The sequence below is a fragment of the Felis catus genome, chromosome A1, assembly GCF_018350175.1.
Source record: "Felis catus isolate Fca126 chromosome A1, F.catus_Fca126_mat1.0, whole genome shotgun sequence".
Taxonomy (NCBI): Eukaryota; Metazoa; Chordata; class Mammalia; order Carnivora; family Felidae; genus Felis; species Felis catus.
This window is the reverse complement of record NC_058368.1, coordinates 179,479,734-179,496,099: the sequence shown is the minus strand read 5'-3', so window position 1 is coordinate 179,496,099 and position 16,366 is coordinate 179,479,734. Positions and strand designations below refer to the sequence as shown.

Genomic DNA, 16,366 nt, shown 5'->3' with positions numbered 1-16,366 from the left:
AATATTGGGTAATGTTTCTGACTTCATGGAAACATTTAGACAAATGGAACATAAGCATACCACACACATTCCCTCTCCCACATAACTTAATAAGGAGCCTCTTTCCTGGAATCTTTCCCTCCTCTGCACAAATCCGGACCCCACTAATTCTTGAGCCCAGTCTCCTTGTTAGTCTATAAAACATTTCCTTCCTGTGAATGCCTCAGGGTACAAATGAAAGCCAGTGAAGATGGGGAGTACCTTAGATCAAAGCTCTCTGCCTTCCCTTCCCTCCCAACTTCCGGCCATGCATGTTCTCCACCAGTATGGGGTGAGGATGTGGAACGGACTGTAGATGCTGCAGGACTCAGATGAGAAGGTGGTAAGCCAAGGTTGAAGCAAAGGGAGATGTGGGCCTTGTAGGAAAGCTTTTATCCTAGAAAGGAAAGAAAACACCCATAATCTATCCTAGCCCAGGACTAGAGCTAATCCTGGGTCTAGCAGGGTTTCTCAAACTTAGCACTACTTACATTTTAGACCAGAAAATTCTTTGTTGTGGGGCTGTTCCAAACATTATAGGATATTTAGCAGCATCTCTGGCCTCTACCCACCAGATGCCAGTAGCACTTATCCACCACTTGTGACAACCACAAAAAAAGTCTCCATACTTTGCCAAATGTTTTGCAGGTGGTAAGAATGGCAAAATTGAAAAGCACTGCCACCTCCCTTATTTCTCTGAAGACTTTCCCTCTCAGATGGTGAGAAAAACCTGTGACTTTCTACCACAACTATACTTCACTCTTCCAGCTACATGACCAAAACCAAATCCCTTCATCTAGCTCCAGCAGGCTCCCCTCTCCCCAGTCTTCCTCTGGCCAGATGGCACCCAGGCTCTCCAGGGGGCATTTCATAGAAATGACACAGTGTTTCAGGCTGAGTCCATTCTATACCCCAGGATTGGGATGATACAGACCAGATTCATGGGTGAGCCATTACGCAGCTGTCCAGAGCACCAGTCAGTAGGGGCCACCAAAATGCTACTGGCATAAAACTAGAGTAGGGAGCCAGTCAATTCAGGTCTCCATACATGACTGCTGACAAAACTCATGAGACATAAATGGATTTGGCTGCAATTAAACACTCCCTATTGCTGCCAGCCTCTCTCTGCTGATATTTTTTATGGCAAATACATGAAATTTGCATGGTGTGTATAAGGTCTCACTACTAACTTTGAGACTGGCCTTCTGGGAGTTCCCTGTAACAGTCCAGCCTGCTTAAATTCTGAAACTGAAAAATTCATGATGCTGTATGTGCTCTTTCCTGGGGATGATTTATTAGAATGTCTACATTTAAAGAGTTTACTATGCCTCTCAATAAATTGTCTAGTTCAGAAAATCACATGTAATATGTACATGGAAAATATACCTTTATTTTGAATGTAAAAAGCATTTACTTTTATTATTTTTCCCATTCCTATTAAATATTGAATAGAAATGTAAAGAATAGACAAAATCATGTAAAAAGGACCAAAGTTACTCATCTGACATGCCCAACGTCTCAGTATGGACTGGATGCACACATAGTGTTTGGAGGTGAAGGGGCAGAAAATTGCACTGGAAACCGTTTCTTTCTACTCCTATTTATTTCCATTTAAATCAGATCAAAGTGAATCTTCAAAGTAACTTTAATAATGTAAAAACAAGAAACAGTCTGAAATATAAGTCAGGAAATGAGGAAGAACAGATCACGTGTTTGACCTTAGGGTTTGGAGGAAGATTGGGTGCTAACTGTATGTATAAGAGTCTCAGATCTTTTCCAGCTCCATTAGGTAGATCCAACCCCTCTTGTTCAAATTAATACTTCCTTGATGCACTGTCCAACCACTCTCTTCTGTACCCCAAGCAAGGAAATGCTCATCAGTTGTTGGGGTTGAAGAAGTCTCCCTGCTGCATGCTTCCTGTATGCAATCTCAAGGTCACAAATCTGTTACACCTCATCCTGCAAGAAGCAGAAGCCAAGATGGAATTAGACATGCAAGCAATCTACTGGAAAATGTCTGCGAGAGAAACAGAGGTGGAGTCAGAGAAGGCAAGGAGAGCTGTCAGACCATAGAACAGGGCTGACCCTGTGAAGGCAAGAGGAAAAGAAGGACAGAGTGCTGGGTTAGCAGTCTCAGACTGCAGCACAGTGCTAGGAAATTTTTGGCTAGGTTGATGGAGAGCCCTAGTACCAATTTATCTAGCATCTCACAGGTATGGGCCTGCCTTAGTACCCCCCTTGTGCTCAGTCATTGGCTGAGAGTATCCCAAGGGAAGCAAAGCCTCAGAGCAGATGGCATGGATTTGGAGTACAGCATCTAGGGATATTTATTAAATATGGTCCCCATGACACAGCAGGAATTCTAAGTGGTACATTTTTAAGGCCACCATAGCTATGGAAGCCTTAGTGTAGCAGAATGCGACGGATGAATAGGACAATAGAGGAAGGAAGAGGGATACCGCCAGGTAAGGGAGGCCAAGACTGATTTGGCCCAGTTCTGCTCAAAACTCAACTCACACTTCAAATGAAGGTTTGGACTATTTAGAGGTTTCTGACTCCTGAGATCTAGACCAGTACCAATATCCACCAAATTAGCTAGTGTGTACTAGCTTGGAAAGCAAGCACCATTGACCATATTTTACCTAAAAGAAAATGTAATTCAGGTTTCAAACAACCAATTTTGAAGTTGACTTTTGGTTGCAGACATACCAACACAGGGGATTATCAACAAGAGAGTAATTTTGCTTACAATGATATAACCATTATCAGAGATTATCCAAGAGTAGGATAAGATATCTACCTTTACACAACTGATATTCTTACATAGCTGAAAAAATGCCATTAATTATTTTAGAAATATTGATTAAATGTCTATGTGTTGTCAGGAATTGTCCCAGGTGCTAGAAAAATAGGTAGACACATTTGGAGCTATTCAAGAATGAAGAACTAAGAAAATGCAGGGAGACATTATAGGGAGATAGATTTAAATTTGTAATATGAATTGCACCAAGAATCATAAAATACCTAGGAATAAACCTGACCAAAGATGTAAAAGATCTGTATGCTGAAAACTATAGAAAGCTTATGAAGGAAATTGAAGAAGATATAAAGAAATGGAAAAACATTCTGTGCTCATGGGTTGGAAGAATAAATATTGTTAAAATGTCAATACTACCCAAAGCTATCTACACATTCAATGCAATCCCAATCAAAATTGCACCAGCATTCTTCTTGAAGCTAGAACAAGCAATCCTAAAATTTGTATGGAACCACAAAAGGCCCCGAATAGCCAAAGTAATTTTGAAGAAGAAGACCAAAGCAGGAGGCATCACAATCCCAGACTTTAGCCTCTACTACAAAGCTGTAATCATCAAGACAGCAAGGTATTGGCACAAAAACAGACACATAGACCAACGGAATAGAATAGAAACCCCAGAACTAGACCCACAAAAGTATGGCCAACTCATCTTTGACAAAGCAGGAAAGAATATCCAATGGAAAAAAGACAGTCTCATTAACAAATGGTGCTGGGAGAACTGGAAAGCAACATGCAGAAGGATGAGACTAGACCACTTACACCATTCACAAAAACAAACTCAAAATGGATAAAGGACCTAAATGTGAGACAGGAAACCATCAAAACCCTGGAGGAGACATCAGGGAAAAACCTCTCTGACCTCAGCCACAGCAATTTCTTACTTGACATATCCCCAAAGGCAAGGGAATTAAAAGCAAAAATGAACTATTGGGACCTCATGAAGATAAAAAGCTTCTGCACAGCAAAGGAAACAATGAACAAAACTAAAAGGCAACCAACGGAATGGGAAAAGATATTTGCAAATGACATATTGGACAAAGGGCTAGTATCCAAAATCTATAAAGAGCTCACCAAACTCCACACCTGAAAAACAAATAATCCAGTGAAGAAATGGGCAGAAGACATGAATAGACACTTCTCTAAAGAAGACATCCAGATGGCCAACAGGCACATGAAAAGATGCTCAACGTCACTCCTCATCAGGGAAATACAAATCAAAACCACACTCAGATATCACCTCACGCCAGTCAGAGTGGCTAAAATGAACAAAACAGGAGACTATAGATGCTAGAGAGGATGTGGAGAAACGGGAACCCTCTTGCACTGTTGGTGGGAATGCAAACTGGTGCAGCCGCTCTGGAAAACAGTTCGTCAAAAAATTTGGAGATTCCTCAAAAAATTAAAAATAGACCTACCCTATGACCCAGCAGTAGCACTGCTAGGAATTTACCTAAGGGATACAGGAGTACTGATGCATAGGGGCACTTGTACCCCAATGTTTATAGCAGCACTCTCAACAATAGTAAATTATGGAAAGAGCCTAAATGTCCATCAACTGATGAATGAATAAAGAAATTGTGGTTTATATACACAATGGAATACTACGTGGCAATGAGAAAGAATGAAATATGGCCTTTTGTAGCAACATGGATGGAACTGGAGAGTGTGATGCTAAGTGAAGTAAGTCATACAGAGAAGGACAGACTCCATATGTTTTAACTCCTATGTGGATCCTGAGAAACTTAACAGAAGACCATAGGGTAAGGGAAGAAAAAAAATGGTTAGAGAGGGAGGGAGCCAAAACATAAGAAACTCCTAAAAACTGAGAACTGAGGGTTTATGGGGGGTGGGAGGGAGGGGTGGGTAGGTGATGGGTATTGAGGGCACCTGTTGGGATGAGCACTGGGTGTTGTATGGAAACCAATCTGACAATAATAAATTTCATAATAAAAAAATAAATTTGTAATATGAAAGGATACCTTAAAACTTTTCAATAATTCTGTTATATGTCATCTTCCATTGTGCTTCCCAGCCCTTTGTTCATATAGCTATTGTCTCACTGATCACACTGTATTCTAGTTAGTTATGTATGGATTTCTTTCCCCCTGAGAGTTTTCAAAATCTCCAAGGACTGGGGCCATATATATTAATTCATAATTAAATAAATAACTCAACACTCATATATTTACTCAACAAAGGTTTTTTGAGTGCTTTGTGCCTACTGTTGGTACCTGGGGAGTCCAAGATAAATAAGATACAATGCTTACCCTTCAGAAGCTCATGTAAACTAGAGAGAAAGATGAGACATTAATATAGTTCTGAATGGTGTGTGCTATAGTGGAGGCATTTACTGAGAAAAGAAGGAGCATCAGGACAGGGTGTCAGTGAAGGAATTCCTCATAAAATTGATGATTCTTCAGCTGCATCATGACAGATAAGTAGTAGTTATCCAGGATTTTATCCCTAGTTTCCAGCACAAAACAAGCCCTCAATTCAGTTCTGCAAAATGAATGAATGAATGAATGAATGAATGAATGAACGAACGAACAAATGATAAATAAACTGAGTGTAACTGAGAGTATTTTCTCCTGATCAGCATGCATTGCCCTCCTTCTGGGTAATAGCACCTCACCCCTGGCTCCAGAAGTGGGCCCATGACCCCAGCCTTGGCAATCAAATAATGAACAGCCCTGGCCAGTGACCGGTTCAGGAGACTGGACATGGTTGAACTCAGTACAGTGAGACAAATATCAGGACATGTTTGAGCAGTCGGAGGATAGAATCTCTCTTCCTCAGTCTGGAGCATCTGGGGGTGTCTTGGTTAAGAGAAGTCTTCTAAGGGTGAATTTCCATACTGGAAGCAGGACCAAGAGGAAGAAAGAGAGAAATTGGTAACATTGTTTTAGCTCCTGGATCCAAAAATACAAGAAGTAGGTCTATTCCTTAACTGTTCTTTGGGTGATCTTTAAATTACCTTTTCTGGCGGCTATGCGTGGGGTGGGATTTAAGCCAGTTTTAATTGGCTCTTCTATTACTTGTGGCAAAACGTGTGTTGGCTAAGGGAGATAAATAGCTATCCACAGTATAAGTTGCTTCACAGAGGACTGAGTTGCCCATTTCCAGAATGATTCATATAAAATTAAGTCTATCAGAAAAGGAAATGCTGTATCACTGGAGAACCCTAAATCCTTTTTTAGCCTTGTTGATTGAGGATAGGTTTGTGTCCATTTACCTGAGGAAGATAGTGTGAAGAAAAAGGAAGGAAGGAAGGAAGGAAGGAAGGAAGGAAGGAAGGAAGGAAGGAAGGAAGAAATGGACAGAGGAAGGGAAAGAGGAATGGAGGGAGTGAGGGAGGGAAGGAGGAAGGAAGGAGGGAAGGAAGAAAGACATGAATGGGGAAGAGACTGCACTACAACATCACCAGATTGCTCATCATTTCAGAATTACTACCTACTTCTTGTGAGTGACAAACCAGAAAAAACTAACCCACCAAAAGTTTTGTTAAAAAGAATTAACAAATGTGCACGTTGGTTGAAAGAAAGAGATGTGGCCACTGAGGCATAGCAGCTGAGAAAGATATTTTTCTTTTTCTTCTTAAGTGCACCATCTAAAGGAGGAATTACTATCAAATGCAAACATCCTCACCACAGTGACAACCTTGGCAGGGACCAGAGGAGAAAGTGCCCACTGGCCTCGTTCCCGGGGGTTTGAGTCAAGAGGCCAGGAATCTGTGTAGCACATCTGGGGCAGGAGAGCAGACGTCTAATGGGGCAAAGCCTAGAACGAGAGAAGGTGCATTTTATGAAACGGAAATACAAATAAATAGCTGACACCAGAAGACAGAGTGTCTCCTGACTGTTTAGAAACCACTGGCCTCTGGTTCTATTTATAAAGATGACATGTTCCACAGAACCAGTTTTCCCTGTTACTAATCGAGGCCAAAGCATCAACATATTCCAGGCACATGTGGGAAGGGATGAGATGTGGGTTCAGGGCTCTGACCTTCTTTAATGAATTCATTCTGCATCTGGGGTCAGGACGCATGCAGAGTGTTTGTACTTTTTACTCTCAGTAACTGGGGGAGACAGAGATGCATAGTCTTCCTCTAGATTTCTAGCTCTTCTCACCTTCCTGTCAGTTTCCTCTTTCTTCTTTCTTGCCTGCCTGCCACCCTTACCTCCTCCTCATTCTCTCCTAGAAGAAAGAACACTCCTAGCTTGTTAAGAGGCATAGATTCTGGTCCAAGCTTTGCCAACAACTGGCTATTCAATTTCAGGCACTTATTTAATCTCTCTGGACTCCAGTTTTCTCATCTGCAAAATGGGCTTAGATAAGTGTTTACCTAATTCATGTTTTCCAAAATATGAAGAATGGGGCTGTGTAAGTGGATATTGAAGATCCTGAGACATATTTCAGTAAAGAACCATATTCAACTTTGTTTTGCCAAGCATGGCTCAAATTCATTTGAGAACATAATCTCTTTTTTAAAAAATAACATGCAGCTACATCTCACTATTCTATGGTTTATTGGTTGAACTGCTGTTTTTGCCCAATAGTTGGATTGATTCTCTAAACCTTCTTTTTACCATCCTTCTATTTAGAGTGGTTAGGGACAAAAACTGTACTTCTCAGACCTCCTGAAGCGTGAGTTTTGCATTTGGATTACACTCTACCAATAAGATGAACTTATGTGAGATGGGGAAGACATTTTCATTTCTTTCCCAATCCTGACGGATACACTGACCTAGATGATCTATAAAAGTCTCCTTCGGGGCACCTGGGTGGCTCAGTCAGTTGAGCATCCACTTCGGCTCAGGTCATGATCTCACAGTTTGTGAGTTCAAGCCCCACGTTGGGCTCTGTGCTGACAGCTCAGAGCCTGGAGCCTGCTTCAGATTCTGTGTCTTCCTCCCTCTGCCCTTTCCCCGCTCATGCTCTCTCTCTGTCTCTCAACAATGAATAAAGTTTAAAACAAAACAAAACAAAAAAAAAAGTCTACTTCAACTCTTTGGGATTTTTATGTTTTCTCTCTTGGCCATACCTTTTCTTAGGCAAAAAGGTCATTTACATATCGTGAATCTAGTTCATTTATTTTCTTCTGGATTGTAATAAATCCCAAGAAATAGACGGAGGACAAATCAAGAAAGAATAAATGCTAGCTGGGATCATCTTGCTCTGAAGTTTCCATAATCTTCTACAGCTCATTTCTGATTTCGTGGGACATAGTTCATCTTGGGGTCTTGTAGCAATTCCAAAAAGACAGAGACTTGCTAAAAACTTGTAACTGTAACCATGGTGCCCCATGGATCCTTAGGGCACTGTTACGAGGCTGTATTAAGCTGGGCACACAAACTATTTCTCTCAGCATCCCCTATTAATCTTGTAGGGATGATTGTATTCCTCATCACATTCCAGGAGCACTTTTGTATTGTTTTTGAGAGAGAGAGCGAGCGAGAGAGAGAGAGAGAGAGAGAGAGCGCAGAGGGAGAGAAAGAACTTCAAGCAGGCTCCATGCCCAGCACCGAGTCAAACGCAAGGCTAGATCTCATGACCATGAGATCATGACCGGATCTGAAATCAAGAGTTGGACACTTAACTGACTGAGCCACCCAGGAACCCCTCCAGTAACGTCTTAAATGCGGCCGCACTTAAAGAAGACAGCTCTAGGAGGGCACAGATCTAGCTCTGGCTCCCTGATGACTTAGTAAGCAACCTTGGTCAGGACAAATAACTACTGTGTCTCTTAGATTTTCTGGATCTAAAATCAATGAAGCAGGCTTTTCCTAGTTGCAAGTACTTTAGACAAATAGGGGACCCTGTATGTAGTATAAGGAGTTTTAAAATTGAGCTTTTCCGGTGGGTGTCGGAATAGAACCTACTCCTGACTCTTGACTCCACGAAGGTTAAACATTGGAAGTTGGACTCATCAAAACATGAGATGAAGGGAATTTCTGGGTGGTTGGTCTTTTGGCAAAATTGTAAAATGGTCAAAATTTGTATTTTTCTCCTTCTGAATGACAAAAATTCAGTTTTCTAGCTTTCAGCACCAAAAAACTTTCCCTATTTTCCTCTGCCTCCTAGAATTGTCCTGTGTTTTAGATTTGTCCTTTTCAGAGCAAGGAAAAATAGTAAGCTCATTTATCCTGAGGCTGTGGTTTTAGCTCTGGCTTCTCATCAGTCCTGGATATCTTCAGAGAGCAAAGATGTCAGGGTCCTACAGCTAGAAACCCAACAGTTGGTCTTGGATGGGGCCCAAGAATTGGGCTAAAACTTCCACGGGATGAGAGCCACCAGGGTATTGTTACCTAAAAGCACCTCTTCAAAGAGAATCATGGAAAAAGTTCCAGAGATCAACTAATCTTGTCCTACTCCTACTCAGAATTTCCATAAAGCAGATTACTGCCATTCACTTTTACTTACAAGCTTCAAGCTAACCAAACTGGAAGTACAGCTCTTGCCATAAATAGGAAGCTCAAAAAATCTTGAAGTAATGCCAAGGTTAGTTCAATATGAAGTTTATATCTAGTAGCTGGTACCTTGTTCTGGAAATTCTGTGCCCATTCTGCCTCCTGGCTTGATTGTACTCAATTATCCCACCCTTAAATACCTCCCAGAATCTGGTTTACATCCTCTGCCTTGTGTTCTGTCCCTCATGTAATTCTTCAATACTAACCTGATGACAAACACATGGGCTTTGAGTTAGATCTTGTTCAAGTCTTGACCCCACCACTCTGTAATCAGAATTCCTTGGGACAATTATTTGTAGACTTGGTTCCTTCATCTGCAGAGTAAGGGTGATTTTACCTATTCTATCCCAGTTCAGAGTTTGACACACAGTAAATATTCAACAATTGTGAGGTCCCTTTCCTCTCAAATCTCGCTGTTTACCTTGTACTTATTTCTACCTATTATTTATATGACCCATAACCCCAATGGTTTTTAAAGGTAGGATTTCAAGTATCAGTAGGAAGATATTTCAGGCACAGCAAGAGCTTTGTGTTGCAATTGAAATTACAGCCTACTGGTCCCCAGTAACTCTATCTTAGCTCCCACCATAAGGGGTCTGTCCTAGGCATTCAGGGCAGTGATGAGATGAAAGAAACTAACGGATGCAATGGGAGGAGTGAACTGAAGAAACCCTTGATAGTCACTAGTGGGAAGCTGAAAAATAAACCCAGAGAAGACCTGGAAAGGGCAGACCACCAGATGTCTAGCTAGGAAGCAGAAATCCTGGCTGGAGTCTGTTTCAAACCACAAAATCTGAATTTGGGGAAGAAAGCATTAAAAACAATAAATTACCAAATTTAAGATTCAACTGCCTCAAACTGTAACAACTTAGGCACTTGTAAAAGAGAAATATTCCAGATGGCAAAGTGGAAGGATGAATTATAGAGAAGGAAGTGGCTAATATCCTGTGCAAGACTTTGAAGCAATACAAAGAGCTTTCCTTGAAGGAACAGGCTAGGGGAGCCTGGTGTTTCTAGGAAACAGAAATGGGGTGCCATTAGATTATGGTCAGCTGGCCCGCTGGCCAGTCCTGGGTGCTCAGGGCTCAGGGCTCAGGTTTGTTTCAAATTGCCTTCTGTCTTCTAGGAGATTCTGTAACAAATGGCCCTGGTGCCTTAGGAGGGCATCTGGAATGACCACTTAAAATGGATAGGACTTTGAATTGACATAGTCCATCTGGCCTCGCTACTTAATTCAGGATCCCATGGGCCTAGGTATGATTTCAACATCACTTTTCATCTTCTATCTCCTTTTATACAAGGTCACTCCAACCCTGGAACCAAGGAGATTGAATCTGAACAGGTAAACTGAAAACAGGTGAAGGACTCTGATTGCATCCTGGTCAAAGGGGCTTCTCAAAATGTAGTCCTCAGACTGCATAATCTGACTACATGATACCTCAGCACCACCTGGGAGATTATTAGAAATGTAGCACCCCAGTTGGTCTGTGGTGAGCCATAGACACTGACTGGCCTTTGTTCCACAGGATGGGGTTTGTTAAAAGTGTCAAGAATAAGGCTTATTTCAAGAGATACCAAATGAAATTTAGAAACAGATGAGAGGGTAAAATGATTACTATGCTTGGAAACACTTGGTAATTCAGGATAAAAATAAGTACAACACATCTAAATAGAGGATGATAGTTCATGCATATCATTTGTCAGATTGCTTATGCCTGTAGAGAAGGAGATATGATAGTTTGTGTAGCTTTGCTCTTGAGCTCCCAAAGTGTGAAGGTTGGCCTGACAAATTATGTTGCAGCATATTGTACCAGCCTGCCGCTGGCCTGCAGTCTTCTTAACTCATTTGGTATGGACAAGACCTATGAAGGCCAAATGGAGGTGACTAGAGATGAATACAATGTGGAAAGCACTGATGGTCAACCTGGTACCTTCAGCTGCTATTTGGATACAGGGCTTGCCAGAACTACTACTAGAAATAAAGTGTATGGGGCCGTCAAGGGAGCTGTGGATGGAGGCTTGTCTATCCTTCACAGTTCAAACAATTCCCTGGTATAGTTCAGAAAGCAAGGAATTCAATGTAGAAGTATACTGGAAGAACATCCTGGGTCAGAAAGTTGCAGATTATATGCATTACCTAGTGGGAAAAGATGAAGATTCTTACAAGAAACAATTCTCTAATTACATAAGGAACAACATAACTCCAGACATGATGGGGGTGTTTAAGAAAGCTCACACTGCTATATGAGAGAATCCAGTTTATAAGAATAAGCCTAAGAAATAAGTTAAGAAGAGGTGAAACCGTCCCCCCAAATGTCTCTTGTCCAGAAGAAAGATTAGGTAGTTCAGAAGGCAAGATTCCTTAGAGCTTAGGAGCAGGCTGCTGAGAGCTAATAAACCAAACCACAATTTTCTATGAAGATTTTTCAGATAAAGACAATAATAAACTTATTCACCAGGCAGCTAAAAAAGGGGGGAATGCAGCACCCCAAGTCTATCAAATCAAAACCTGCAATTTAACATGATCTGTGGGTGTTTCATACATATGTTAAGGTTTAAGAAACAGTATACTACTAGATGATATATGCAAAGGAGGAATATAGGCCCACAAAGATATTTGTATGCATAAGAAAGGACACAGTCCATGTCCAATCATTTCAATAATACTGCACCTCATGGAGTCTACAAGTTCCTAATATCACTGTCAAGGCATTTTTCTCAATACGACTAATAAAGGCCTTTTGGTCTGAAATTGGGTCCATAAGTAAAGGGGCATCCAGTCCTCAATCTCAGTCTCAGTTATTTTACTGTTTCTCCTCTTGTCATGCAGCAATCCATACCAACTGAAGGAAAGTCATAACATACAGGAAGCTGCATAAAACCCTCTACTGGTTTGCTATCACACTCACAATAGTTCAGATTCCTTATTGTGGTCTCACAGGGCCCTTCATTCTCTGGCACCTGACTACTTTTCAGAATTTATTTCTTGCCCTCTCTAACGCTGTTCCAGCCATTCTTGCCCTTTTCTTTTTGGAACACACCAAGTTCATTCCAAGCTCTGAACATTTCCAGTCATTCTTTCCTCTATGGGAATGCACTTTCTTCCCTTATGTCTTACCATGAGTCCTAATCATGTATGTCTCATCACACACACACAAAAATGCTTTCCTAGAAAGACCAACACTGCTACTCTATCTGAAAATCCTACCCCAACTATTCTAGCTGTATCAGATTATTCTGTGTGATTTTCTTCATTGAATTTAATGTTACCTGGTATTCTAGTGTTTATATTTACTGATTTACTTCTCCCCTGCCACACATAATAGAAACTTTAGAAAAGCAGATTCCTCTTGCTGACTGCTGTATCCCCAGTGCTTAGAACAATGCCTGACAAAGTATTTTTTCAATGAATGTTTCCTAAATGTGAGTGAATGATAGCAGTAAGGTGAAACTACTGGCTTCTCAGTTATCTGTGCATTCCTACTTTCTGTGCTCTAATCACCCCAATTATGCCCGCAGATAACTCAGAAGGGCTTAGATGGCAGAGCCTGAGTCAATGATGCTTTAGGTCTGACCCACAGGATTGAGACAGGTCACACTGTGGTCACTTCAGGGCTGTGTAGTGACTGTATTCAATTCAATACAGTTTTATAAACTTTTGTCCATGCACAAGGCACTGTGGAATAAAGGCAAAATATAAATATAAGGCCAAAGGTATTCCAGGAAGGCAAAATGGAGTTTACAAAGGTATAAAAGCAAGAAAGGGGGTTGGGAGAACTGTAAGTAGTTTGGTGATACCAGGATGCAAAGTGCACAGTTTGGGCAGGCAGAAGGAAATAAGGCTGGGGAAGGAAACAGAGAGCTTGTAATAATACATCTCCTTGAGATGCTGGACCTACTTTATGTTTGAGGTCAGATGCAAATATCTCAAATTCTTTTTAGTCCAAAAGAGCCAGCAGTGAATTTAGCTGAGAGCATGTTGTAACCTCTAGCCCTCCTCTGTGCTCCCTTTGGGCACCATGAGCACCATACCCAGCAATCTCAAAAGCCCTCACATGCTGGACCCATTAGGCACTGCATACTCCTCTGTCTGAGTCATTTCCCCCTCTGCCAATGGTGACAAACCCAGAGGAATTCTCCATTAATTGAATCTGAGATGACTCACTCTAAACCAGGGACTTGAAACTTGAAAATCTCAGCAGCAATACCTTGGCAGTAAGACTCTTGGTTTCAGTTGTCCAGCTTATTGTCTGGAGAGCCAGTGGGTGTGAGAGGATAGAGTAGAGGGTATCTGGGGGTGGGGTGGGCTTTGGAGCAGGAACTCTGGGTTTTCTCAGACAGCTGGAAAGACAACAGCACCCACTATATGTCATTGCTTGTTTAAATTCCAGCTGGTTGCCAAAGGCTAAAAAATGATATCCAAACACACTTTGTTTGGCACACCTATTTTGTTTACAGTATTTGATGCAGTATCTAAAAATAAAGAGCTTTTGGGGCACCTGGGTGGCTCAGTCAGTTAAGTGTCTGACTTTGGTTCAGGTCATGATTTCAAGGTCCATGAGTTCAAGCCCCACGTCGGGCTCTGCGCTGACAGCTCAGAGCCTGAAGCCTGCTTTGGATTCTGTGTCTCCCTCTCTCTCTGTCCCTCCCCCACTCACACTCTGTTTCTCTCTCTTCCTCAAAAATAAATGAACATTAAAAAAAATTTAAATAAAAAAAGAGCTTTCATGTTAAATTCTGTATTTCTGAATTCTCTCAAAAATTTAAAAGACCTGGCAATAACCTACTCCAAAATGGATGCCCTTTATATAGTCTGTGTGCTCCCAAAGTTTCCATGGTCTACACCCCAAGTTTTACATTCTCGTGCTCCTACACTTATACTCAGAATGCTTCATTGGTTTATTGTCCCTTACGGCCCCTGTAGGATTTGAGTTTGCAACCCCTATTCTGAAGCCATCATCAAGAGGACAAACTCTGATGATATTTTCAGTAATAGGAAAGGACCTCAAAGTATTATCTCTCTGGAAAATTTCACCTACTCAGTGCTGAAAAATTTATTAGAAAGTAATATAATAAAAGGGCATGAAAATGACCAATCTCTACCCTCTACATCTTCTCTCCTGGAAGAACACATTACTTATATTTGAGGCTGGGGTTTAGTTTCTTTATTGTCTTTTGTTCCTCATCATAATTGCATCATGGTATATATTTAACTATTGCCAAATAAATAGGTAAGGAATGAAATGACATTGCTGCTCTAGGTCTTATGCATCTGGTACCCTCCCCCAGGAGACCTGACACCAGGATATGACATGTTTTCTTCTTTTCTCCATCTATTCCTGTTTTAATAGTCTCCTTCCTCCCATATGTAGTCATCTGGCTATTCTTTTTTTTTTTTTTAATGTTTATTTATTTTTGAGACAGAGCATGAGCGGGGGAAGTGCAGAGAGAGAGGGAGACACAGAATCTGAAGCAGGCTCCAGGCTCTGAGCTGTCAGCACAAAGCCCGACTCAGGACTCAAACCTGCTCAAACCTCAAACTGTGATGGACATTTAACTGACTGAACCACCCACGTGCCCCTCATCTGCCTATTCTTCTAAGAAGCATCCATGACTTCTCCAAATTAGAAATATTAGTTTTCTTTTCTCTATTCAAAATTGGTACTTATTTATTATGTAACTTCCTCACTTTTATTTCCTTTATGGGAAAAGCAATATATACTTCATAAGATACATACATTATGTCTAGATGTGGTGAAAATAACCATTGCAAACACGAATATATCACTTACTATATGTCAGGAACCCTTCCAAGTGCTTTGTATATGTTGATTTATTTAATCTTCACAACATTGCCGTAAAGTACGTACTGATATTATAATCCCCATTTTACAGATGAAGAAGCTGAAGCAAAAAAAAGTTAAGTAACTTGCTCAAAGTCACCAGCTAATAGGTGCTGGAGATTGGCTTCAAATCTCAGAAGCTGGACCCAGTGTGTATGGCCCTAACCACTAAATAATACTGCCTCTCTTCTGAAGTGGGGTCTGTATTATATGACCACATCCTTTGTGTTCAAGATTGAAAATTACCCTTCATTATCCATTCTTACCAGTGCTATTTTACATTGTTAGTTACATACAGCCAGGTTGAATCCCACTTGCTTTTAAAGCTCTTTAACTGGCTGAAGAGAAAGGTGGGGAGAAAAGTCTCAAATAACATACATATAACTAGAGGTGGGATCCACAGTCCTTCGTTCTTTTGCCTTATTTAGGCAGGAAATTCTTCAGGCACAGAACACTTTTGAAAAATAGCTTTATCAGCAGATCCTTCCTGAGAGTTCTTTGTCATCCAGAAGTACCATACATCCAGCCTAGATGCAAAACATCCCTGAGGCCAAGCAAAGACTTGGAATTATAAGAATGTAAATGGCATTGGTTTTCCATTTCATCATTTTCAGATATGGATCTGTTTCCCAATCTTATCTGTATACTTTGTTACAGACTCTCTTATATTTGTCCTTAGTTTCTTCATTTGTGAAATGAAAGATTGGAAAAGACCATGAATGGCAAACAGATTTGCTTTTGTATGCCATATCCAATTGATTAGTTGTATTTGCCTTGGAGAACTGCAAGCCATAAGCCTGCAGTATATGAAGTACAGAAGTATATGTCAGCATATTTTCCAAGAATTTGCTTCCCTGGATTAGATGACTCCCCAGGATCCTGCCCAATTTTATGCTCATGTGAAAATAGCTACAAAGGGAAAAGGGAATAACAAAGCAGGGGATATGAATAAGATTTTTTAAAAAGGACTATGAGGAAAAAGAGTATGTCTGTATAATTACGATTTATACTGGAAGCAGTGAACAGCAGGATTGATATTGCAGAAAATCCAATCAGTAATATGGTAGACTAATATAAAAGTCATGTAGAAAAAAAGAACAAAGTGAGGAGTCAGGCAAGAAGGAGTTGAGTGTCATTATAACAAGGCAATGTCAGGGATATTTGTGGTGATGGAACTATTCTGTGTCTTGACTATGGAGGTGGAAAATGGGCCAACACAT

At 40.9% G+C, this 16,366-nt stretch overlaps 1 long non-coding RNA gene and 1 pseudogene across 4 annotated transcripts in view; one reads left to right on the top strand and one right to left on the bottom strand.

Moving 5' to 3' along the window:
• LOC109503059 overlaps positions 1-16,366 on the bottom strand; it is a 237,481-nt gene that overhangs the window by 4,916 nt on the left and 216,199 nt on the right. For 2 of the 4 annotated variants that reach the window (XR_006584272.1, XR_006584270.1), the window contains exons 5-6: positions 6,482-6,613; positions 241-1,977 (exon numbers count right to left, since the gene is read on the bottom strand). This is a non-coding gene — a long non-coding RNA (uncharacterized LOC109503059). Of the gene's footprint in view, positions 1-240; positions 1,978-5,468; positions 5,691-6,481; positions 6,614-16,366 lie in introns of those variants that run through there. The other 2 variants (XR_006584273.1, XR_002161945.3) reach the window with 2 other exon arrangements.
• On the top strand, positions 10,825-11,767 carry LOC101098035 (annotated as a pseudogene).